This window comes from Sceloporus occidentalis, unplaced genomic scaffold, assembly GCF_023333645.1.
Source record: "Sceloporus occidentalis isolate IW3139 unplaced genomic scaffold, rSceOcc1.0.p SCAF_3, whole genome shotgun sequence".
NCBI classification, from domain to species: Eukaryota; Metazoa; Chordata; class Lepidosauria; order Squamata; family Phrynosomatidae; genus Sceloporus; species Sceloporus occidentalis.
Window position 1 is genome coordinate 101,536,110 of NW_028316983.1, and position 26,602 is coordinate 101,562,711.

Here is a 26,602-nt window from a genome sequence, read left to right on the forward strand (position 1 = left end):
TGGTAAGGTTCAGAGCTCCCTCGAAAACCTGGTGGGAGAGGGAATGTAATGGAGTGTGCTTGAGGAAGGCTTGGTTGTCTGACTGGAACACTTATCAGGGCCATCCACACTTCAGCATTTTGTTACAAGTCGTCCCACTTGTATAGTGCTATTTCCCTTGAGAAATATAAAATATTTGGGCAACCCCTAACCTTGAATGAAATGCACTTTTCTCCTTTGCCCTGTTTCATGGTGCTGCTGCCAGCCAACAAAGGGATTGAAGAAATTTGTCAATAGGAAGTGAAATCAAAGGAAGGGATGCAGCCATAACAGCTCCGAATGAGGAGGAAGAGGATGAAAAAGCTTTAATGTACAGAGTATATAAGATGTCGATGTGCATGGTGCATTGCAGAGCAACCTGAATTTTGATACTAGAAGCGATGCTGAAAGCTTATCTATTAATTTGATGAAAAATCCCACCCCTTTCTAAAAATATATATTTAATAACAGATGTGTTGATAGAGGTTGTAGTATGTATGCTACTTGTAAACAAGTATCATCCCTTTCTTCATGTTGCTTCCCATAATGAAAACTAACAGAACAGAGCTGCAGCACTTTCATCATTATATTTATAGTCATCGTAGCCGGGCACTTATAAGTATCACTGTTGCTATTGTTGCAATAACTACAGGTATCTCTTTTTGAATTTGAGGCAGTGAACAAGAGAGGCCATAAGGACAAAATAGGCATTGCTTGAAGCTATACAAACACACAGTATTTCCAGATCTCAGGTGACCAAGGAATCACACATGGAACTTCTGGGTACAAATACAATCTTATTCATTTCAATAAAAAATAATAGAAAGGAGAGCCTAGAATGTGGATATGAATAAAAATCTATTCTCTCCACTGAAATAAGTGGAGGCCCCCTGCGAGACGTTTTAAATGTTACATCAGAAATCCTGTAAAAATTCAAAATGGCTGAACCATTTGGGATTTTTGTTTGCGTTAATCTGAATACAAAACTGCTCTCTTCATGGACATAAATGGGGGTATTTTGCTAGAGGCTTCAAAAGCTACATCAGAAATCCAGTAAAAATTCTGAACCAGATGGGAATTTTGTTTGGGTTATTTCATAGTAAGAATTTACCAAAATGTGGATATTTCTTCTTGGGGAAAATGATGTATTAAATAACAATTACAGTGTGAAGTATGAGAAACTGAAACTGGCAGATCCATCCATTTAGGCTGAGAGTTTTGAGTGCTTAAATGGTTCCTCCTTTTTAACATCGATATGTCAAGCAGATATAAGATGTTATAGGCTGTGAATATTTATGCCTGCTGAACTGGGCCAGAGAAGGTATGAGAGGATGGGTTTGTGTGTTTTTTGAAAAAGAAATACCAAAATTTGAACATTTCTTCATATTTGGGACAGAAAGAATGTGAGGTTTGAGGTTTCAAAAACTGCATATGGCATTATGCAGAAGTGGCAGATTAAGCCACTGATTGACAGGGTTTCCATTTTTGTTGTTGTTGATGTTTTTAGTAGACTGGCATGGGCTAAGGTACCTTTATAGTTATGTCAAAAACAACCTGTATCCGATTTCCTCTTTTCAGTTGTTCTGTTAAATGTGGATGGAGACTGGTACAAATGGATGACTGAAATCAGAGCTGATTCATGCCTAAGAGCTTTGGAAAACAAGTCCTGTTATAGCCCAGGATCAAGCCGTTAGCTCTAGGAAAGTCAGTGGGTGGATTTAGAGCTAGAGACCTTCCTGCATCTATATTTTACCTATTGTAGCAAAGCCATGAATTGCTTAAAGGTGTTTAGCATTTGCAGTACCAGCGTTGCCGAAAAAGGAGAGGCACAAAAAAACACAGTCTGTGCAAAGGCTCCAGTTTCAAACAGATGTCCCCTCCTCCACTGTCCATCTCTCAGCCTTAATTTATTGGATCCTTAATTCAATTCATGGCAACATTAGCAGTGGAACAAATCAGGCCTGATCGTAATCTCAGACACAAAGGCCTCCCTGTGGAATATATAAGCTTTGGCAAAGCCACCCTCCTAAGTGTTACGCAAGTGGATGTGAAAAATAAGCAGATGTCTGCCAACACATGGCCATTATTATTATTATTATTATTATTATTATTATTATCAGCAGCAATAGCAATAGGAAAAAGATGAGGAGGAGGAGGAGGAGGAGGAGGAAGAGGAGGGGAAGAAGAAGGAGAAGGAGGGACAATTTAAGAAAAAAAAATATGAAAAGCAAATTCTTTCCAATCTGACAAGTACAATAGTGAGTTTCGTCATTCCATCTTGGAACATCCGCTGCTTTCACTGCACATTACCTGAAGCCAAATGACAAGGCTTCAGGCTGCAAATGATATTCTGGCAAAACTGTCATTATCAGTCAATGTTTGGCCTGCGTTTAAATTCCTGTTTAGCCATGAAGCTCACTAGTGTCCTTGGGCAAAGCCAAACTAATCCAACTCACAGACTTCTGACAACAAAATGAAAGCAACCCAATGTATACTGTCTGGCATTCTGTGGGAGAAAGATGAAGTATAAATGGGATCAAGAAAGAAATGCAATTTCTCCTTTGAGTAGGAACTGCTGATAAAGAAAGACAGAGAGACAAGTAAGTGCCAGGGGCAAATGCCAGGATATAGTTAGCACAGCGGTATAAGGAAGAAAGCAAAAGGGCAAAGTGAGCAGGTGGATAACAAGAGAATCAAAGCAGAACCAGAGATACGACAGCAATGAACACAGTTGCAGAGCTCAAAGTGTTGACCATCAGGGCCATCCCAAACACTGGTCAGAGTGAGGCAACCACTTGTAGTAGAAGATACAGAGGATGGCAATTGAACCTCCCTTACCAATGCCTCTTGAGTCCCTTGGTTTTTAATAATAATAATAATAAGTATTTGTATCCCGCCTCTCCCATTTGAGGATTGTTGCTCTGTTGGAAAGTGGAACGACCTGTTCTGAACCTCCTGAACTGCCTCCAGGTTGCCCAGCTTCTGTTTGCTACTGATGCAGTAAGGTTCAACTTGTACAGGTCCTTCTGTACAAAAACAATGGATAAAAGTACCATCTTGTCCTTTATCAATCTGATAATATCCACTCCTTTCCTTTTTAAAAATAAATAAATGTGTGTTCCTGGATTCTGTGTGCCAGATATGGCAAGTGGCCCCATGTGAAGCTACATTCCCAGGCAAAGACAGGGTGGCTGTGGAACAGTGATTTCTGATAGGCAAAAGGCATGAAAGAAGACAGATGCCATGGTTCTGTTCTCTGTTTATTACAGTGATTTTGATTCATCCACTTCCTCTGGGATAGGAGACCAAGAGCAATCAGCAAATGTGATACAGTGCAGATATATATTCAGTACCCAGTTCCTTCTGCACCTCTGCCAATAATCCACCATCATACTTGAGTTTTGGCAAGAACCCAAACAGTCTCTTCTCATTTACTGTAAACACTGCTTAAATCCAATTTCATCTATCAACAGATATTTCTTGTCAACTGTAATTTGGCACCACTGGGTTTAATCTACAAAGGAGCTCCTCTGGAAATATGGGAAAGTATGTGATTTTCCAAAATTCACATCTGTTTCAATGGGCATTGAATTTCATAAAATTCAATGGGCCTAGAATTCCTGGTTTGTTTTGTCCTTTCCTAGGAATTTCTGATAGTCTAGGTCCTTAGGCTGTAGATCAGGAGCAGAGAAATTTCCAAATTTCCTTGGGCTGCAGCTCCCATCACCTCAGTTTGTATAACTCATGGTGTGAGATACTGGAAGCTGCAGTCTAACAACACCTGGAATATCTCACTTTGCCAACCCCAGTGTAGATTGATCGAAGTTAGAAACAAAGGGGAAATGGGAAAGGGAAACAATGTTCATTTAGTGGATAGCTTTTGTAAGAAGCAGAAAATGCAAATATTTAATGTGTTTTAAATGGGTTTGAATCAAGATGACAAATCTGGGAGTCTAACAGAGAGGACATCTACAGAAGGAAAAACTACAGTTTCTCAACCTTGGATCCTCCTTGGATTAAAAAGCCCATCACCCCCACAAACAAGACCACTGGTGATGCTGGCTGAGGTTGCTTGGAGTTGTAGTCAAATACACTAGAAGTTTCATAGGCTGATATTTATTTATTTATTTATTTATTTATTTATTTGTTTGAGTACTTATGCCCCACCCTTCAGCCCTAAAGTATATCAGAGTGGCTTACAAATATTATTATTATAGTGAGGTGGGTGTAAAATTTGCAGCCAGAGATCTGTAATGCCATACTCCAGGTTTCTACAGGATGCAGCCATGACTGTAATAATAATAATAATAATAATAATAACAACAACAACAACAACAACAACAACAACAACAACTTTATTACGGCCATGACTGTTATAGTAAAATCATAGTGCTATAGATGAGCAGAGTGAAAGGGCCCTTCATGTTTTAGGGAATGGGTGACAGTGAACTGCAAGATTTCTCTTGTTTGTGGATCTTGTTCTATAGTGACAGATTCTCAAAACAACAAATATGGTCATCATTGTGGCTATACTTCAGAAAGTGAAACTCTTTGATTTTAATGATCTGATTGACATAATAGGTTTGTGAAAGGCCTTCCTACAGAATAATCCTGTACATGTAGGGAAATAATGCAGTTTGACACCGCTTTAATTGCAAAGGCTCAAAGCTATAGATTTCTGGGATTTGTAGTTATGTGAAACATCTAGTCTTTTCTGTCACAGAGCTCTGGTGCCACAACAAACTATAAATCCCAAGAATCCATAGAATGGAGCCATGACAGTTGAAGTGGTGTCGAATTCCATTATTCCTGCAGTGTGGCAGCAGCCTTCCAACCATGTGAGAGAAGCAAAAAATATTAGTTACAAATAAACCTGTGCCACCCATGTAGGTGACAGCTAGCATTTTGTGTAGTAGTTTGAGTGTTACACAAGGACTCTGGAGATAAGGGTTCAAATCCCTGCTTGGCCATGGAAGCTCACTGGGTGATTTTGGGCAAGTCACTCTCTGTGAGCCTCAGAGGAAAGTAAAGGCAAAAATCCCCTCTGAAAAGTCTTGCCAAGAAAACCCAGTGATAGGTTCACCTAAGGCTCACTGTAAGCCGGAAATGACTTGAAGACACACAACAACAACCATACAGAACTATTAAAATTTTCACAAAAATATCTGTGTGCTTAGGAAAACTGCTTGATTTCTATTGTTTTTCAATAGAATCTGTGTGTATGTGTGAGTGTGGACATTCTGCATTGCATACACTGAGTGATGAATACTTTTATGACTAGGAGCTTAGTTTACTGTGAGGCCCCTTATATGGCCACTTTCATATTTCAATTAAAGCAAAATGTCAAGGAAGGAAGAAAAAGAAAGTTTCTCATAGCATTTCATGTTAATATTTTAATAGTGCTATCTGATACATTTTCTGGGATGACAAAGAGCCATTGGCAATCTGTTTTGGTTTTTTATTTTTTTAAAAAAAGAAGATATTTTATTATATGAATTATTTCTTCATTTGTTCAGTTTAGCTGATGGCTGCTGGTGTCAGAAAAACCCAGCTTGTGACAGTGAGGATAAACAGTGATATATCACAATGCACTTTATGTGGAAGGGAGAAGGGCTGGGACAATGAGGAATCTCTCATAGATATTATTTATTCATTATTAATATTTAAATCCCATGCTTTATCATGAGATTTCAGGGCAGTCTACAGATAAAACAATAAACAATGTGAAACATTATTTTAAACTGGACTTTACTTAATTCCAGGTTCAAACAATAATACAGCTTATACAGGACTAAAAAATAATAAGCACTGCAACAACTTAACACAACATAAAAGGCTATAACATGTACTTTTAGAGTAAATTAAGCTCTAAAGGCTTTAATAAAGAGCCATGTCTTGACTTGGCAGTAGCAAGAGATCAAGATTGCTGGCAATCACAGTTTGAGAGAAAAGTCTACCCTAAACTTGGTTCTCATGCTTTTCTTCACTTTCCTGTATTGTATCTCCCTAAGTTAGATCATTCTCTGTTGGGGTGGTTGTGTTTCCAATTTTACGTTTACTATTTGAAGTCCTGTTGGAGGACAGTGATCTGTCTGAAGGTGTCTCTTTAAAGAGCTGAGATGTTCAGTCCAATTCTGGCTTAAAGATAAGGAGCCTTTAAAGGAGGGAGAAGGAGCTTTCAAGTCACCTGTCAAGAGTTAGCACCAGAAGAGAAGATTGAACAGAGACTTAGGTCACTTGGGGTGTATCCATACTACAGAATTAAAGCATTCATATCTAATTATTTAATAACTTTTAGTACTATTTAGTAACTTAGAGCTGGTGTGTTGTAGTGGTTTGAGCATTGAACTATGGCGGGTTACACACCGCCAAAAAATACATATTCCATACGTATTAGGGTTAGGAAGGGGCGGTGCTTCCGCACCCCCCTAACCCTAGTACGTATGGAATACGTACAATATGGCAGCGCCCCTTCCACATGGGGGCCACCATATTGACATAACGGACGCTCTGCGTCCGCACATGGCACACCGGAAGTGACGCCGCGAGTGCGCCCTTTGGCACTTGCGGCGCCTCTTCCGGGGCCCGATTTCCACGCTCCTTCTCTGAAGCGTCCAGGAGTTGCGCCGTTTAAAGGCTGCATCTCCCGGACGCTGCAAGCAGTGGCGGAGCCAGACCACTGCTTTTCGGCGGTCTATAACCCGCCTATGACTCTGAACATCAGATTTCAATGGAAACCCACTAGGTGTCCTTGGGTGAATCACTCTCAGGCCCAGAAAACCCTGCAATAGGTCCACCTTTGGGTTACTGTAGGTCAAAAATGACTTGAAGGCACACAACAACAACAACAAATAATATTTTTTGGAGAAATGGCTAATGGCAATTACTTGGGGGCTTGGGGCCATAACTATAACAGTATTTTAAATGCAACCAGATCTTTCCCAAAGGGGAGAGAAGAATTCAGAAAGCAATGCTGGAAAGACTAGGCTTCAGTGTCCTGGTATGGAAAGCCATATTGTTCTCCTGCATTTTCCAGAGGCTTGGGAAACTGCTAAGATAAAGTGTGCATGTGTATTGGCTTGGCATGTACAGGATATTTTGTTGCCTAAAACAGGGCAGAAAATGAAGCTTCTCATAAATCCAAGACACATAGCATCCTAGTCTAGTGTCTAGGCAGAAAGTGTTAGAAACATCACTCCAAGACATTCAGCATAATCATAATAAATTTATAATTAGCCATTCACATTCCTTAGGAAACCCAAAATCTGCTGCCCAAGGTAGACACCTCATTTCCGTAATGGTAGAGCTGTTTCTTGCTCTGTCCCTCGTGGGTATGTGCCATGCCTGTAAAGCTCTAACTCAGGGGTGCGGTTCTCCTAAACTTCTTTAGGAGAACCGCTCTCCAAAACATCCCCAAAGCTCTCCCATTTATTAAAAATCACCTCAGTATTGCCCATACTATCACCAAAAATGCATCCAAATACATCATTTGTGCTTTATTTGCCTTCCACAACTCCTCCCAAGTCCTCCCAAAGTGGAAAAAATCAGCTAAGAATAGTAAGATCTGCTCAGTTTATGAACAAGCCTAACCATTCATGAAGGCATTAGACTGCACACCAAAATACACTTTCAGACCTTAAAATTAGCATCTTGAAAAAAACGTAGCTAGTTCCTAAAATTACAGGGGATGGCTATCCCTGAGTAACCCATAGGTGTTTAATTTCACTCAGGGATCGATGCACTTGTAGTTATTTTATTTTACAATACCTTGCAAAATCTTTTGTTTGCTTTGTAAAGTTTCCTTTGTGGTGCATAAACCACCCAGGTGGGCATTAGTTTCAGAACAAAGCATCTTGTTACAATTTGTACTTCCATTTCATAAGGCAGAAAAAAAACGTTTTAACATTCTTGGTGATATTTTAATAAAATTCACCACCACTGCCCTGGATGTTATTTTGGGTGGTGGTCTGTTGAAGACTTACAACCAACATTAATTTTAGACAACACTATCACACAGATTGTCCAACAAGGGACATTGCGTCTTCAGCATTTACAAATGGCTGGTTTTAATCCTCTCAAACAGCCAGTTAAAAGCTTCTGCCTGATGCATAAAAATTAAGTTAACAGTAATTAATGTAACCAGTCTGGAACCTTCGCAAACTCCTGCCAGCAAGTGTCTTTTGGTGTACTCAAGAGGCCAGGGTTGGCTTGACAGTGCCAGCAAGCAGGTTGTGGATTGTAAACACTGTAATTACTTGCTAAGTTTCTAAAGCTCCACTTGCCAGGCTAGCAGCCTGAACTGCTGCAACAGTCAACCCCACGAGAGGCGAGAAAAACAAAGGAAGGGAATTCGTTCAGCTCTGCTTTGCCTTGCCAGCATATGCTGTTGGACCACTGGTTTACCTGGCAAAGTTTCTGTGATAAGCTGAAGCTACAAACTTGCTTCAGACAAAGGACAACTGCTACGGTTATTACTCACTCACAAGAAGCTAGCTGCTCAAGTCTAGTATATAAAATATAAATGCAGGTGTACTCACACTGCACAACTATAGTACTTTGATACCACTACAGTCAGCCCTCCATATTCATGGAGTCTTTATCCATGGAGTCAACCATCCACAGCTTGAATATTCCAAAAAGTAAAGCTTGATTTTGCTATTTTATATAAAGGATACCATTTTACTATGTCATTATTCATGGATTTTGGTATCCATGGACTGTCCTGGAACCCAATCCCAGTGGATACCAAGGTCCCACTGTATAACTGCCAGTACTCAGTTCATTGAATCCTGGTATTTGCAGTTTCTTGCAGTGTTTAGAATTCACAGCCAGAGACTGCTAAAGTTGTAGCTTAGTGAAGTGCACTAAAGAGTTATCCCAACACACACACACACACACACACACACACACACAATATACAGCATCCCAGTGCATAAGGAAAGTTTCATGCCTAATACTGGCAGAATAAAAAAGAAACTACAATAAAAAGAACTTCAAAGAAAACAATAGTGAGAAACATATAGCTTCCAAATTAAACATCTTCCCAAAAACTCACACAGCAGGGTGAAAAGAACAAATAGAATAAACAAATAAATGCATAGATATGTGTTTGATTATATTCATGGGACACAGTTTATGGTAACACCTTTCAGAACAGAAAAGAGAAACTCCAGCTTTGCAGTAAATCTAACGTACACCTTTCCAAAACCATGAAAGATGAAGGGTAGAGCCACCTTACTCATTCTGGCTGTAATGTAAAAACCAAATAATTATTAGCATTATTTAAGCACAAAATGATTGGCTGATTGATTGTGTGTGCCATCAATGTTCATGGATCTCTACCCTGAAAAGATTAAATCTAAAATTCAACACAGGGTGGTCAGAGATTTTGAAAGTTACTTTTTGTTTGGAATGGAAATTCCAGAATCCCGCTATCACGGCAAAAGGAGTAAGGTCAGAGCTGAACTATGGGTACCTATGTCTGCTCCAGATGAGTTCCAATTTCTTATTAATTTATTTACTTACACTATAGTTTATTGCACACACATTTAACCCAACTGCCCCCTAATAGAATGCAGCCAGGAATTATCACATGTACTTCACCACCATTTCCACTGGCCGAGTACACCGGCTCCTGGGCACATTTTGGAGGCCGCTTATCTAAGCTGGGAGCTTTCCAACTTGGAAAAACAGTCTCCAAAGTGCACCTGGGAGCTGGGATGCAGCCAGGCTGTACTCGGCCAATGAAATCGTTGGTGAATTACATGTGATAATTCCTGCCAGCATCCCCCATCCTGGCTTCATTCTGTTAGGGTGCAGTCAGGTTAAATGTGCATGCGATAAGCTCCTCTTTTTTAATTGTTCCCCTATGTGCAATTAGCTGTTGGGGCAATGCACAAGTAAAAACAGTTCAAAGAATAAAATAGTTAAAGCACAAAATGCTAAACAATGTCTCATACAGTAAAAACAGGGGCTAACAACAAGTTCAGAGGCTGGCACTCACTCTTGAAAGCTCAGTGGAAGAGTGCCTTCAGCAGCCACCTACAAGACAATAACATGGTTTGGGTAAAAGCTCCACAAGACAGGGGTACTTACTTAAAAGGTCCTAATTAGTGAACCTATGAAACTCCACTCCCCAGAAGGCAGTTGTGGCTGTGGGTTTCCAGATCTGTGAAGTGGTAAATCTCCTCCAGGTTTGAGCTCTACTTTAAAGAAGTCATCCAGGTTTCTGAGCTTTATCCCCAAAAGAACTTCAGCACCTTGAACAGCACCTTTAAAATTCAGACTATTAACTCAAAGTGCATTCAACAGTTGCTGGTCTGGAAGCTATCAGCTGCCACTGCAAGAAGGAAGGACATGTAACAAGACCTCAGATGATAAATACACATTTCAGGCATTTTGAGTTCAGATCTAGCTTATGAAAGATCTGTAGATATTGAGTTAGAAGTTTGGGAGATGGATGCAGAAAAATAAAAACCAAAAGGGGGCGTACTTAGCATTTCATGGCTCCTTCCTAGATTAAAAATCATTGAGGCTGCTTATTATGAGGAATGGAACCATTAAAATATACATGAGAAGCTAATTGACATGCTGAGGGTGGTGGTGGTGGTGGTTTACAATTACAAATGCATCTGTGGAGAGAACATTTCAAATTTTCCTTCCCATGTGTTGCAGAGCAACCACAGTCACGTATTCTTCGTGCATCAGGTATTTAATTTATTCCTCTTCTCATTACTACTACTACAGTTGCTGCTGCTGCCATGGCATGATTTCTCACTACACCAGTCTGTGGCTGCACAGAAAAATTGATCTAATCATTCCGAGAAAATTGTTTAGACCTTAGCTAGGAATCTGTAATACCACATCTACTCTGCACAACATTGGTCTGGCTGATTGGTTAGGTTGAAGAAATGTCAACAAGTCGGAACAGCATGTTCTGATGTGCAAATCTCAAAAGCTGTGAGCTTTCCTGTCCACCTTGTACTATGATGTTAAATTGTCCCACAATAACTACAGTTGTTCTAGGTTATCTACGGTCAGCACTCTCATATCTAATGGAACATTAGTTGGCATGTTGCAGCCAACAGAAAGAGATTTTTCATGGTTTCATATGGATTACCTTTCAAGATGATGTCTGGATGGCTACCCCCTCTCAAAGAATAAAATAAGTAACTATCCCAGAACCAGTACTGCCTATTGAAATTTGATATGGCTTACCATGATTTACCAAAAAGAAACAAATATAATGCCTTCTCCTTACAATAGATCTCTAAATAGATGATGCTGAAAGATGGTGACTTGCCCATCTATAAACTTCCCCATGGCTAAGCAGAGACTCTGATCTGAATTCAAATGCAAATCCTACTCTGTGTCCACTACATTATATTCCCAGTGTGAATTAGGGTCTTTGGTGTGTGTTTTTTAAGTGATTTGAATTAATTCAACATATAAACAACAGTCTTCAACCAGCAAGAAACAGAACTTTGCCCAGTGCCATCACCCATTCTGGTTACTTGCATGTCTCAAGCTGGCAATCAGAATGTAATAATCAAGGGAGGAGGGTTCCACTTCTCATTTCTCCCTAAACATGGTTTGATTTCATTTCCCCCTTTCTGTTTCAGCAGTATAGCCATGGGGTTTAATTTCCATGAGCAAGCAGACCAGTTAGACTCCAGATACTGACCATTCATCACCTGGCCTACTGAGAAATCATCGGCTCACCTCTATATCCAGACTGGCCCTGATGTCAATTCACCATTGCCATCAGATGTATTCATTTAGTATTGTCAGCCCTTTCTTTGGATGTGTGATGTGCCCTTTTTTATTATATTGTGTGTGCATGGGTGTTGCATGCACCCACACATAAATACAACTTTCATTCCATAGATATGGGTAAGCAACTGCCAGTGGTTAGGAAAGTACTGTATATACTCATGTATAAGTCTAGAAATTTTAGTCAAAAAATTAACCCAAAAATCTGAGTCGACTTATCCACAGGTCAATGTAAGTACTGTACTTTAACTCTTATTTTAAAAAGGAACCATCCCCTCATGAAAGGCAACAGTGTAATCTGTCCTTGAAGCACCGACCCACCTCTGCTCTTTCATTCATCCAGCCCTTTAGGGTGAGCACAAACAATTATGGCTGCTGGGATTTTTTAAGTTCTTCAGCACCATTTTCCTTCCTTCATCCTTTAGATCCTTTGTTACATGCCTCTAAGTTTTACCCTTGAGATATCCACATATCAAAATCAATAATTTTGGCCCCAAAACCTGCCCTCGATTTATACATGAGGCTGACTTATAGTCAAGTATATATGGTCCATGACCCCATTCAGGACACCGAAGGCCACATCCCCATTTCCTAGCCTTTAGAGAGTCTAAAACTAATGCCCTCAAGGGGTCTGCAGTGCCCCCAGAAGCCTCCAGATGCAATATACCATTGCATGACAGTTTCAGGAGGGGGTTTCCCTTGTGGCCTTTTTACCCCCAGCTAGGAAATGACTTCCTATTTTATTATTGTACATCCTAAAAGTACAATAATAACTAATTAAATAATTATTTGCTGCTCCTTTATGAAAACCCATACCAGGTGCCTGAGGCATCTGCTTCATTCTGCTTATGGGTGTGACCCTTTCCTTCAGTTCCATTACACTCCCCTGGTTACTTTCAGTAGTTTCAATTCTTTACCCTTTGCTTCCCATATACTTGAAACAATCTCTCAGATCACCTGCTTTGGACCCCTTCATCAACATCCTTCCTCCATCAGGGCTGGGGAATTTGTGGTCCTCCAGATGTAACTCAACTGTTAATCAATTCATCCCTACCTACCAGTCATTGGTCCAATACCATCTGAAGGGTCACAATTTCCAGAGCCTATTTTATACATAGCCTTTGGCTCAGCACTATAGTCCCCACACCCTATTTCAGAAGGCTATGGAAGTGATTTTGTCCTGGGCCTGGATTTTTCTCATTAAAGCTGGTGGGATCTATGCTGAGGTGGGGTCCATTTGAGGAACTGTATGCCAAAAAAGTAACTTTGGCAAGCTACCACTCTCAATTAAGTATCTCTTATGATTAAGAATGGCCTACCTTCAAATGGTCTTATCATAGGGCACCGGTTTATCTCCCTGCACAATCAAACCAGTATTGATAAGAAAAGATGTTTTCTTTCTGATCCCAGGGCTGTTAGAGCTGGTTATGGTGGGAAATTTTAGTGACAATTTAATTTTTCATGAGGCAGAGCCAAAGACCTTAGTTACAAGTGGAACATGAAGGAGACTACTTCAGCTGCCCTTTGACTTGAACCACTGGAGTGACAGTAGCCCTTTAAGATCAGGTGCCTATAAGGATCTATCTATCTATCTATCTATCTATCTATCTATCTATCTATCTATCTATGTTGTTGTTGTTGTTATCCACCCTCGAGTCGATCTCAACCAATGGCAACCTTGTAGATGAGACATCTCTAAGATTCCCTGTGCTCCACTGCTCTACTCAGGTCCTGCAAATTCATACTCATGACTTCCTTAATAGAGCCCATCCATCTAGCATGTGGCCTTCCTCTCTTTCTGCTTCCCTCCACCTTTCCTAGCATTCTGGTTAGTTCTGCCTCCTCATGATCTGGCCAAAGTACAACATCCTCAGTCTTATCATCTTGGTTTCCAGAGAGATTTCTGGTTTGATCTGCTCTAGGACCCATTTGTTTGACTTCTTGGCTGTCCATGGTAATCTCAGCACTCTTCTCCAGCACCACATCTCAAATGAATTAATTCCCTTCCTATCCGCTTTCTTAACTGTCCAGATCTCACATCCATACATGGTAACAGGGAATACCATGGCTTGTATGATTCTAACTTTTGTGCTCAGTTGTATGTCTTTACATTTTAGGATATTTTCTAGTTCTCTCATAGCTGCCCTCCCCATTCATAGTCTTCTTATGATTTCTTGACTGCAGTCCCCACTCTGATCAATATTTGATCCCAGGTATGAAAATTCTTTTACTATTTCTATTTCCTCATTGTCTAACTTGAATCTGTCTAAATTTTCTGTGGTCATTATTTTTGTTTTCTTAATGTTCAACAATAAGCGTGCCTTTGCACTTTCCTCCTTGATCTTCCTTAGTAATTGTTCCAAATCTGTGATGTTTTCAGCTAGTACTATGGTGCCGTCTGTGTATGTCCGATTGCTGATATTCCTTCCTCCTGTTTTCACTCCTCCTTCTTCTGTGTCCAATCCTGCTTTTCATATAATATGTTCTGTATACAAGTTGAACAGATAGAGTGAGAGGATGCAGCCTTCTCTGACCCCTTTGCCAATTGGGAACCATTCTATTTCTCTGTGTTCTGTCCTGACAGTGGCCTCCTTCCTGAGTAAAGATTCCTCATTAGGACTGTCAGATGTGTTGGCACTCCATGGATCAGGTAACTATGAATATAATATAATAATATAAATGTAATATAAATAATATAAGGATCAGGTAGCTATATGGATAAATACCCTAAAGGCACCAGATCCCATCTGATCTTGGAAGCTAAGCAGGGTCAGCCCTGGTTAGTACTTGGATGGGAGACAGGTAATAAATATTGGGTGCTGTAGAGTATATTTCAGAAGAAGGAACTGTCAAAACCACCCGTGAGTATTCCTTTTTTAAGGAAACCCTAAGGAATTCATGAGGTCACCATAAGTCAACAGGCAACTTGTAGGCACATACACACACAACTATAAAGACTAGGAAGAGCTTTTCCTTTCATTTGTCTAGATGAGATCACAAAACATTCATTTCTGATATGCAGAGCAGAGCATAATTCTATTTTCAGTGTGTATATATTATCCCAGCTCTGGAATTGTCTCAGTTTCCCTTTCTGAGCTCTGAATTGAATCATAGAACTGCCATAGCAATTACCACCCAAAAGAAAGAAGGGGGGGGGGAACCCCTCACAATGGCAGCAAAATTCTTTAGTCCTTGGCATGGCTCTGCTGGCGCTGACATTGACAGTGGGCCCCTGGGGTCCTTTGGGATCTCACTGCCTTCCAATATTGATATAAATGTGCCTCTCCAGCTGGTATCCCTTGGCTGGATTGTTTCCCAGTTAAATAGTAAATTGCAGCCGCAACGGTATATCTGACATTACAGAACATGCCAAGCACAGACACTAAGAAGCTCAAGAGAGACAGTTCCCCTCCACCATTTCAGATTGTCCTGTCCTGTAATAGCAAATTGGGTCACGGGCCAAGAGAGCTTTCAAACCATCTTCTCATCTCTTTCATTTTGGCCCAGACGTGCCACCCCTTTGTGGCACTCTCAGCTTGGCTCCAGCTGTACCCCTTCTGCAGCCTATTATGATGGCAGAAGAGTCATCCAAGGAAAGCTCAGCCTATTCTACCTCTCTTTATACAAAGCAAGTCTCCATCAATATCCCCTATTCAGGCAAAAAGGAAGACTGGCTCAGAAACGATGCAGGGTGGGGGAGGTGACTGGACAAGAAGGGAAATTTTGCTTGCAGGAATATTTATTGCTCCACATGGAATACAATCTCATCTGAATCAGTGCAGGCAGGCAGACCCCACAATTACATAAAGAATAGGATTTTGACAGTTTGCTGCTGCACTGTCGCTAAGGGCAGCATTTATGAGACGTTCCATATTCCCAGGTTCAAATACCTGAGTGTGGAACACATGTTTATCACATCACTTATGACGGGCTTGCCTGTGGATAAATCACAGCCTTTTTGTTTAAATTCATCAAGAAGCAGCCGTGTATTTCTTTATTTAAAGCTAAGGACCCCTCCCCATTCAATATGAATTTCCAAGGTGGCAGACAAGGCAATTAAAATTCATTTAACAAAAAAGCACCCATCTTTTTAGGATGAATAAACCAACAATAAACCAACAAGAGAAATGGAAAGAGTGGCAAAAATTATTTATGTATGTATTTATTTTGTTTCATTTGTATTCTGCTTTTCGCTCAGAGTGGACTCAAAACAACTCCTAGAGAGAGTCAATTAAAAAAAATCAACTCTTTAACAATAAAAATATAAAACAATTACAATCACTACATAATATAGTATTAAATCATTTAAAAGACAGAGAAAAGTTTAAAAATATAAACATCCCAACAAGAAGCTCTCTTGCTTACACATTAAAAGCCTGCTTGAACAAAATATGTATTTGCTTATTGGCAAAATGAGAAAAGGTAGGGGGCCAGCCTAGCCTCCCATGGCAGGGGTTCCATAGCAGTCTAAAATACACATTCTAAAAGCATTCAAGTTAAAATAGCAGTTAAATTTAAATTAAAAGGACCTGTACATCTTGCCTTAGAAACCCATAGATTTCCAAAGTTTCTGATCCACTTGGACCAAAACATGGGGAAAGGGACACAAAACTATGGTCCATAACACATTGCACAACTAAACTGGTTTGAGACCTCTTTAACTGCCCTGGCTCAATTCTAGGGAATCTTGGGAATTGTAGTGTATTGTGGCTAAATGTCTCACAAATCTACAGTTCCCAGAATTTCCTAGCATTGAGCCAGGGCAGTTGAAGTGGTCTCAAACTAGATTATTTCTGCAGTGTGTTTAGGACCTGTGCATACATTTGAGGAAAAATGTGCATGCATATTTGGAAGAAAAAAAAGGGCACAAACACACAGTGAATGAGAGAAATCCATTTATATACAAAAAGATAAAAGGGGAATGGATATCAAACTATGTAAATATCACTGTGAAAAAGGAGGGAGAACTCTCAGAATCCAGTATGAAAAAGAGACAGAATAAGAATGCCAGCAGGATTCTGTGAAATGCAACGAAAATGAAACGGATCAATTTTTATATCCATACTGTCAGGTCACAGTGTGGAAGCAACAGTGGTATGCACACACATGTATACGCACACGCATATGCACACCCCTAACCAAAGATAGCAGCTTTACTGCTTTTTCTTTAATGATGACTCATTCCGATGCTGATTACTCATTCTGAAATGAACAAACAATGAGTCAGGAGCTCTTGATCCTACAGCTCCCTTTGATTCACCCCTTGATTGTGTAAACAAATCAAATGCTGATGTGGATTCACCACCTGAGTTTTGCAAATACAAGGCGGTGCAGTTACAGTGCTGGGACCCAAACAAGAAATAGTTAGGAAGGGTGGGCAAAAGGGTGGATGCCACCCAACTCCCCGGACAGCACCTCAGACCATCCTGTATTGCCCTTTTTCTGGATAAGGCAGGGGGGTGGATTATCCTTCTTGGAGTTCTTCAGGAGCCTTTTCACACTACACAGCTGTAGCACTATGATTCTACTTTAACTGCCATGTCAGCATTCTACAAAATCCTGGGATTTATAATTTATGTAGTTATCCAGAGAGCTCTAGTCCAAAGAACAAATCCCAGGATTTCATAGAGTGCCATCGTGGCATTTAAAATGGAATCACAGTGCTATAATTTTGTAGTCTGTAAGGGCCTCTTGGAATGGCAATTCCCCTTCTAAACAGGTCGTAGGCCTCCCTGCACTGATTAACCATTTTAAAATGTGTTTCTTTCAAATCAAAGGTGGACTTCTGGTCGCTTTCATTTTTGCTTCTACTTTTCAGTAGCCTTTTTTGCCAGCCCACGTAATACCAAAAGGTCCCAAGGCAGAAAGTTGTCTGTTGGGCCTACCAGTTGCCCAGCCCTGCATTAGTATTGGTGTTCTGTACAGTCAAGTTGTTTCCAATTTATGGCAAATCCAGGGTGAACTTATCACATGGTTTTCTTGGCAAGATTTGTTCAGAGCAGGTTTATCTTCACCTTCCTGTGAGACTAGAGAACGTGATCTGCCCAGTGGGTTTCCAAGGCCAAATGGGGATTCAAGCTCTGGAATGCACAGGCCAAAAGAAGGTGCTTCCAGCCATTTTGGGGCTGGAAGCAGTGCCAAGGTTACACTTGACTCCAAAGGACCAGAACAAAAAGAAGTCAGTTTAAACTGTCTCCTGACCAATGTGGTTTGGGACCTCCAGCAGCAGACTGCTTTGGATGCGCCACAAGGTTGCTGAAGTCCCAGCCCAGTTGTGACTGGAGCAGCTGGAGACCATTCCTTCCTGGTCATCTACTTTACCCCCTGGTCACCAGAGTAATAGTCCCATGCTCAAACCACTATACAACACTGGCTTTCTCATTGGTAGCTATAGCAATAGCAGTTTCATTTATATACCACACTAAGCAGTCTCTAAGCGGTTTACAACTGCACGCTATATAATAATAATAATAATAATAATAATAATAATAATAATAATAGTTTATTTATATCTTACCACCTCTCCCAAGTGGATCAAGGTGGGATTACAACCAGTTAAAACAAATACATCAGAATAAAATACATTTAAAATACATCAATAAAATGGTACAATTAATATAAAACTACGTAAGTCCATTGCGTGGTAATGCAACAGTTTGTCCAGTGATATAATGGTGATGTTACAACAGGTCAGGTGGATAAGCTCGCCAGAAGAGATCCGTCTTAAGTGCCCTTTTGAAAGAGTCCAAGGAGGTAATAAGACGGATCTCTTCTGGGAGATCATTCCATAGTTTGGAGCAGCCGCTGTAAAAGCTCTTTGTGAAGTCAATATGAGCTTAGCTGGAACATGTTCTAATACGTTCTTCCCAGTTATTCTAAGAGTGCGGGGCGGATTGTGTAGGGAGAGGCATTCCCGCAAGTAACCAAGGCCCAAGCCATGTAGGGCTTTAAAGGTAATAACCAACACCTTGTATTGCGCCCGGAAGCTGATTGGGAGCCAGTGAAGAGATTTTAAAACAGGTGTTATATGGTCGAACCTGGATGAACCGGTGACCAATCTGGCAGCCACATTTTGGACCAATTGAAGCTTCCGAACTTGGTACAAGGGTAGCCCCATGTAGAGTGCATTACAGAAATCATGACGAGAGATTACCAGTGCAAGTGCCACTGCTTCAAGGTCCTTTCGGTCCAGGTAAGGATGCAGTTGGCGTATCAACCGAAGTTGGTACCAAGCACTCCTGGCTGTTGCATCTATTTGAGATGACAATTGTAACGATGAATCCAGGAGTACTCCCAAACTGAGAACTTCGTCCTTTAGGGGGAGTGTGACCCCGTCCAGGACCGGTTGATAAATCTCTATCCCTGGACTTGGGGAACCTATCACAAGTACCTCCGTTTTTTCTAGATTCACCTTGAGTTTGTTTTCCCTCATCCAGTCCATTACTGACTCAAGGCAAGCATCCAGGGGAGAGATGCCATTTTTAGTCACTGCAGCAGTTAGAGACATAGAGAAATATATTTGGGTGTCATCAGCGTACTGATAACACTGCACCTCATGTCTCTGGATGATCTCTCCCAGTGGCTTCAGGTAAATGTTGAAAAGCATAGGGGACAGAATATCAGCTCTCTCTTACGGGAGCAGCTGTCCCCCAGCAAGCTGGGTACTCATTTTAGTGACCTCAGAAGGATGCAAGGCTGAGTCGACCCAGAGCCTCTGACTGGAACTGAACTCACAACCTTGTGGTTTGTGAGTGAGTGGCTGCAGTACTGACATTTAACCATGCACCACCAGGGCTACAGTACTACAGGTTGTTGTTTTTTAAAAAAAACAGCTCTTTTCTTCCTGATTTCTCAAAAGTAACTATTTTATAAATTATCTCAGTGTTAGAAGTTGCTGGATTGTGGTACCAAACACACTCACCATCCCTCTAATTCATTGTTGTCTCAACATGCACTACATGAAGCAACAGTATGAGGCACAACACAAGTCATTCTGTGAAGCATATAATATTCCTCCTTCTTCATTGATAAGTCCACTACTCCATAACCATTTAAAAAAAAAGTTACCTTTATTCTCTGAAAGGACCAAAATTAACCCCTGTCAGGTTATAGTTGTACTGTAACTCTCATCCATGTTATTGGGAAAAGGGAACTCAGTACTAGTAATTATCTGTAGATAACTAGTTCACTTCATACATTATGAATTTCAAATGATATATTCCTGGAATAATAAAGACAGTGAAAACTGGCATCTAAAATTGTTTAATGGACACAAAATGAATCTTTGGAATATGTCACAATTCTGCTGTCAGCAGGATCTTTGGTTAGAGCAACAGAACAAATGTATTGAAGTGATGAAGGATGGAAACAGTAAAGCTGGAAGACTCTGTTTCAAATATATTTCTGCCCTCTCAGTGGTTATGACTCCCTTACCATAGAAATGACTAAGGCTGAGATATCACTGGCTTGTCTAAGACTAAGCAGTTATCTCAGGGTTGAGATGCCATTTGATCCAGAAAATGACCATCCAATCACATCCATCCACCTTCCTAGCCATCCAGTTCTGCCCAAGGTCGTCTTACCAGTGTCCTACTGTGTACCCCTGTGAGTTCTACAATGGAAGAAAGGTGAGATTTAAATTTGCTTAATAAATGAAATAGATTTATTCTACATAGTTATCTAATCTCAGTGAAATCAATGGAGTACATCAGTCATGCATTCAGTCCCATTTATTTTAATGGGAATTATGTGTAAATTACTTAATCTGGATCTGGCTCAATCAATCATGTGCAGTAGGGCTTCTTCCTTTATTACACCATTACTCTAAGCATACACAATGCTGCAAAGTAACAGAAGCAAACATTTACTTCCTTCCCTTCCCTATTAAGTCACTGCATCCAAGTCTTTCATTACCTTAAGCTTTCTCTTAATCAGCCAAAACAATTTTATCATGATTGGTGAAAATACACGCGTAACACACACACACACACACACACACACACACACACAGTGAAAGAGAAATTGTGTTGGTGTATCAGCATAACAAAGAAATCCAAGAATCTATACAGAACCAAGGATTCCTGATTCTAAGCCTCCGTAATTTACAATGGCTGAGAATCTGGCAATATTAAATAGTGATGGAAGGCATGTTTCCATTTAAACATGTTTTTGAAAGGCCTGCATCAGCTTTGCCAGGGCTCCATTCCAGAACTGGATGCAACAATCTGTCCTTCACACTCTTATAAAAACTGCAACACAAAGAAGCATGTGTGAAATAGTCTCACCAGATCCTAAGGCACATAGGCAAGATCTCAGGTCACAAGGTCTTCCTTGAAAACATGCTTCCTTCGTTATCAAGGGCAGAGCACTGACCTTTGCTAGAAAAAAATGCTCTTCTTAGGTGTTGACAGTTTACATGGAGAGTGCATACTTTATGGAGGGTGGGGGACTTAATCTGAAAAATACAAGACAGCAGGATCGATTGGATAGGGCTAACGTATTCTGTCTGTCAACACCTAGCTACAATCCTCTGCCTGATGAAAAACTTGACATCCATGCTGTCATGCCTGGCTACAACCCATTATTTTCTCTCTCTCACACACACACACACACACCAATAGATATAACATCTTTCATGTATAGTACTAGATGTTCTGACCCTAAGACAAGAATCTGTCACAAGGGACTAACTTTCCATTAACCCGGCTAGTTGCTTCATGTTCCTTTCCCTCCTCATTTTTAGGATTGGAACTATGGATAGATGCTATCTTCATATTAGTTCATTATTGACATCAAAATCACATGAATTCACAGATTTCTTCATAATCAGGAAGAAAGAATGTGAAATGTTTAAAATCTGCATGTGGGAGACAGCAAGACCAGCATCTTCACTCACCCAGGCAGAATGAATCCCTATGTATTCTCAGCCATGTTTGTGATGATGAATTAGTGTTGCCACTTTTTTTTCTGTGAGGCTCCTCATCTTTAAGCAGCTACTTGAAACATGGGGTCTGTCCATACTGCAGAAATAAAGCAGGTTAACATCACTTTAATTGCCATAGCTCTATCTTGTAGAACCCCGGGATTTGAAGTATTCAACCTGGTCTATCAGAGAGCTCTAGTGGCTCGCCAAAGTACAAATCCCGGGGTTCTGTAGGATACAGTCTTGGCAGTTAAAGTGGTGTCAAAGGAATAATAATATGATTTATTTATAGCTCGACTTTTCTCAAGGAATCAAGGCGGGTTACAACACCTTAAAAACCATGCAATACAATAAAATATCAATTATCATTAAAACAAGTTCCCCCCAACCCAATTAAAAATTACAATTTAAAAAAGAACCTACAATAAAAAACCCACAAATATAATAAAGGACAAAGCGGGGAGGGATAGTCTATGTTTGCAGGGCAAAGAGGTGACTGCTTCATTTCTGCAGTGTGGATACATCCACAGTCCTCTTCATGCTGAGAATAGTGGTGCCTATAGAGCCTGGTTACTGAAAATAAAGGATGATTTTGTTCTTTTTGTTTTGGAAGGATTGGCCAAAATTCACAAGTTTTGTTTTGTTTTGTTTTCATTTCTTAAGTGGAAAACAAGTGAGTTTTTTTTTTTTTTTAAATGACGTGGTTAGGAGAAGAGAAGCAAAACTGACGGATATCCCTATTTTTTATCCACACTAATTTGGTGAAACAAGCTGCAGCGTAACAAACCTGGCCAAGCATGCTTCACAATATGCCTCCTCTCCCTCCTTGCTCACTCATCTGCTTGTACCTGCTAGTAAATAACTGCATCAAACTGCCTTCATGCCACCGTAAGCCAAGCCCATGTTTTCCACCCAGGAATGCCCCAGGAAAATGCTCATTCATCCAGTTCCAGAGCTGCCTTCACACTGTCCTGTAGCTATTCATCTTCCATCCTGGAATGCCCCTGTAAATGCTTCTCTTACAGTTCGGCTCAGGAATATTTCTGGTCATTGTTCTCAAACATTTTGGCTTGACTAAAACTCAACATGCCTGCATGCTCTTACCCAACTAATGTTTTACACAGTGATCTTTTTGCTTTCCTTCCATTGCTTGCAATCTGTCAGCAGTTGGGTATTATAACTTCCCCCATCCTGTGTCCCATATTATCACACCATTCCATATGTATTGCTTGAATAATGTTGGCATCTTGCAGTTCCTTATCTTCTCCTATACTTGTTTAGTACTGGCATTGATCCATGGATAAGCAGACCTAGGTTTTGGGGGGTTGATTTTTTGACTAAAATTTCTAGACGTATGCATAAGTATATACAGTATGTTATGCAGCACAGATGAACCAAATCTCATTTTTTTATTGTTGCTGTGTTGCTGTTGTGATTGTTCTATGGTTTGGAACATATGATACTCATACTGGCTGGGGGGTTCTGGGAGCTGCAGTCCAAACACGTAACTCTTTCAACCTTCACCTTAATTCATGGCAGATGAAGCAAATAACAAGAGATACTGAGAGACATTAGAATTTTTCTTGTTTTGCAATATACTTTCAAATCATTTCTTTTTTTAAATGAATAGGGCAACACATTGCACAAGAGGACAGGGCTCTTCCAATATCTGTAAGGAAGAAACATCCCAGAGGTATCACCAGCAAGCACTATTTATTGGAATAATCTCTTTTTCAGGATCCTATCCTGGTTTATCTGGCAAACCAATTCAAGAATCCCAGTTGGTCTCTAGGGCTATAACAAAACTTAGCAGGATATTCCACTAAGATCAATGGGTTTTACTTCCAAGTAAGTATGCACAAGATTACCTTGTGAGCATTATCATTCTTAGCATGATTACTTGAAAGTAAACCCTACTGAATTCATTGGGACTTTGGTCCGATGCTCAGGAATTCAGCCTTAATTTTATTTTATTTTTATATCCCAAGTATTTCTGTAGATTTTAATATATCTAAACAGTTGGATATATGTTGATAGTTTATTTATGGATTTAGCCAGTGGCAATTTCAGTAGTATAATGTTCTTATTAGGGAAAGGGCTGGATGCACACATGGTGATGCAGTTGAGAAAAGGGAATTTCAGTTTAGTTTTTCAGATTGTGGCTTCTGTCCAAGCAGTTCCTGAAATAGTAATGATTCAGGACAGGGAAATAATGATACAAATGCAGCTCTAAATCGTACTAAATTGCATCTCCTCTAGTGTTTTAAATTAAAATTACTGCTGGAAAAAAGAGAGAAATGATTAGTACGGTGTTTTCCCCCTCTCATATTGATAGCTGAATTGTCTGTAACTCCATCTTCTGCAGCAACTGTTTCTCCAGAAGAACTACACAGAACAAAATTTGCAGAGAATATGACTCTTCTGTTACTTCAGATGAGAAGGAAGCATGTTGGTGAAGTGGCAAAGTGGGAGATACTGGGCATCAGAAAGCAAATTAAAATACAGTTTCATTTTTCCGCTGGTGAACATTGAGCTTTTCAAATGGTCTCTAGTTCCTCTGACATCTGTTCTGATGCAAGATGAGCAGAAGACATTAGAAGTACATCCAGGGAAATAATGAATCCCCATCTCTCCCTCCCCCTCCTGCTGTCATCTTCCAGCATTGGAGATGTAGTCCCACACACCAGGAGGGCACACGGTTGGGGAAGAATTACAAAATGTCTTGATGTTACTGCAGGACAGGCAGCAACTAAAGCAGTGTAACTGGCAGCATCACAATGTGGCCTCTCATGTTCTGTCATTGTAGACCTCACTACAGAGAGGTGGAAGGAGAGGAGGGGGCATGGCATGGCTGTTCTCAGGCATTAAATTGGAAAGCTACAAAACAGGAGAAGGCCCCTGGCACCTTCACAATCAAAGAGTAGAAATAAATATACCTGTTAATATTCCTTCTACACAGCTATTAAAGGTGCAGGGTCACATCTGACACATCTGAACTATACTTTTTTTTTACTATTCCTCTTCCTGACACTGATTTCTGAAAGTGTTCTGCCAGAAAAAGTTGCTGGATCAAATTGGATATGATCATGAACATGATCTTATTTTTTGAACAACTTTCTGAATGGGGAGGAAAGGTTGATGTAAGAACTGGGGGGCAAAGGAGGGAGATTTAACTACCTCAAATAGCCCCTTTAACATTTAGACTAAAACCTAGAACATTTTCACTACCTCACTGACATGGGAGTCACCTGGATCCCTTGGATGCAACTTGATAGCTTTTACGCAGCTGTGTAAATTTACAGCACTGTACACATAAAGCTTAATAATAATAATAGCTAGAAGAAGTCCTGAAAGGATTTTAAGAATTCATGAGGTTTCAGAAGTGTCTAAACCCAAGAGCATAAATGTGGTTGGATTTTCTATCAAATGCTCTAAGAAAATGTGAGGCTATACACCAGTCGCTCCCAAACTCTGGCCTTTCAGGTGTTTTATATTTCAGCTCCTAGAACCCCACACTATTGGCCAAGATGGCAGAGGCTTCTGGGAGCTGAAACCCAAAACACCTAGAAGGCTAGAATTTGGGTATCACTGCAATAGGCTATAGCTGAATGTATGATCAGTCCTAGGTTGGGTGTTTCCATGTTTCTTCCTTCTCCTTGGCCAAGCTTCCTATCTGTTTTCATAGATAGAAGACCCTTACTGTGCAAAGGGCCCAATGCTATGTAAAGAACCTATAGGGAGGAAAGGAGAAATTTTGCCTGTCCACTGGGTCTCCATATTGAATGAGTTACTCAACCCAGCATAAGGTTAATATGAAGTGTTTGTCGCCATAGGAGAATGCATGAAGTGAGAATGTGAGGAGTGGAGAAAGGGTTAAGCACCTCTTTCCTTGCCTTCCCCAAGCTTCTTTTTTTAAAAAAAGTTCTATTACATGCTTTTGTGGCTAGTAAGCACCAAAGCATGCTCCCTTCCCATCTCTGAGATTAATCTTCTCCATGTCATCAAACGCAATGCGCGAAGTAGCTCTCCAACTCATGTTGTGAAAATCATTCATGCTTCCATAGCTTCTGCTATTACAGCCAGCAACTGATGTGAAATAAGTGAAGTGTTGTTGTTTTTCCTGAAGCAGAAAAGATTTGTCATTAATATGACATGTTAACTTTTGAAGACGAAGGGCTCCTGTTTCAAAAGAGGTGAGAATTAAAACTGAAGTTGGGGAAAGAGTAGTCACTTTTTAAAATTACTGTACCAGGTTAACACCCCAATGAGACTAATTATTTCATTAAATTGAAGCTACACTAGTCTGGTGCAGAACAGAGCGTCCATGCGACATACAAAAACAATGATGTTTATCACACTATGCTCTTAAAGAGGTACTATTCCAGTGTGACTCCTCTAGCTGCCTCCTGTTGCATGCTGGGATTGGCAGTTTTAAGGAGGGGTATTTAGAATTCTCAGGCAGAGAAGTTCAGCTTCCCAGCATGCAACAGGAGGCTGCTAGAGGAGTCACACTGGAATAGTACCTCTTTAAGAGCATAGTGTGATAAACATCAATGACATGCTAAAATAATCACTCCTTCCATTTCAGTATTGACTTCAAAACCAAATGTGTTTTCTGATATTTTCAACATGGATGAGACATCTAGTTGTTAATGCTTCTTGGAAAGCTACTTTTAAACACTAGATAGTAAACCTCTGAAAGTTATTGAATGAATATAAGGATGAGCAGAAGTGATAGTAGGATGATGCTCTAGAACCCAGAACATGGCTTCAACATGTCGTTATATTTATTCTTTAAAGTAACTTTCTAAACACACTGTACATTCAAGTTACTATTCCAATTTATATATTTTGTTCTGTGAATACCTGCATTATAATTACAGTTTTAAA

At 40.2% G+C, this 26,602-nt stretch overlaps 1 long non-coding RNA gene across 1 annotated transcript in view; it reads left to right on the forward strand.

The window, feature by feature from the left end:
* The window catches only part of LOC149316492 (uncharacterized), a 70,238-nt gene extending 44,121 nt beyond the window's left edge, over window positions 1-26,117 (forward strand). The window contains exons 2-3 of the long non-coding RNA XR_016280497.1: window positions 14,375-14,440; window positions 24,078-26,117. This is a non-coding gene — a long non-coding RNA (uncharacterized LOC149316492). The remainder of the gene's footprint in view (window positions 1-14,374; window positions 14,441-24,077) is intronic.
* The last annotated feature ends 485 nt before the right edge of the window (window positions 26,118-26,602 follow it).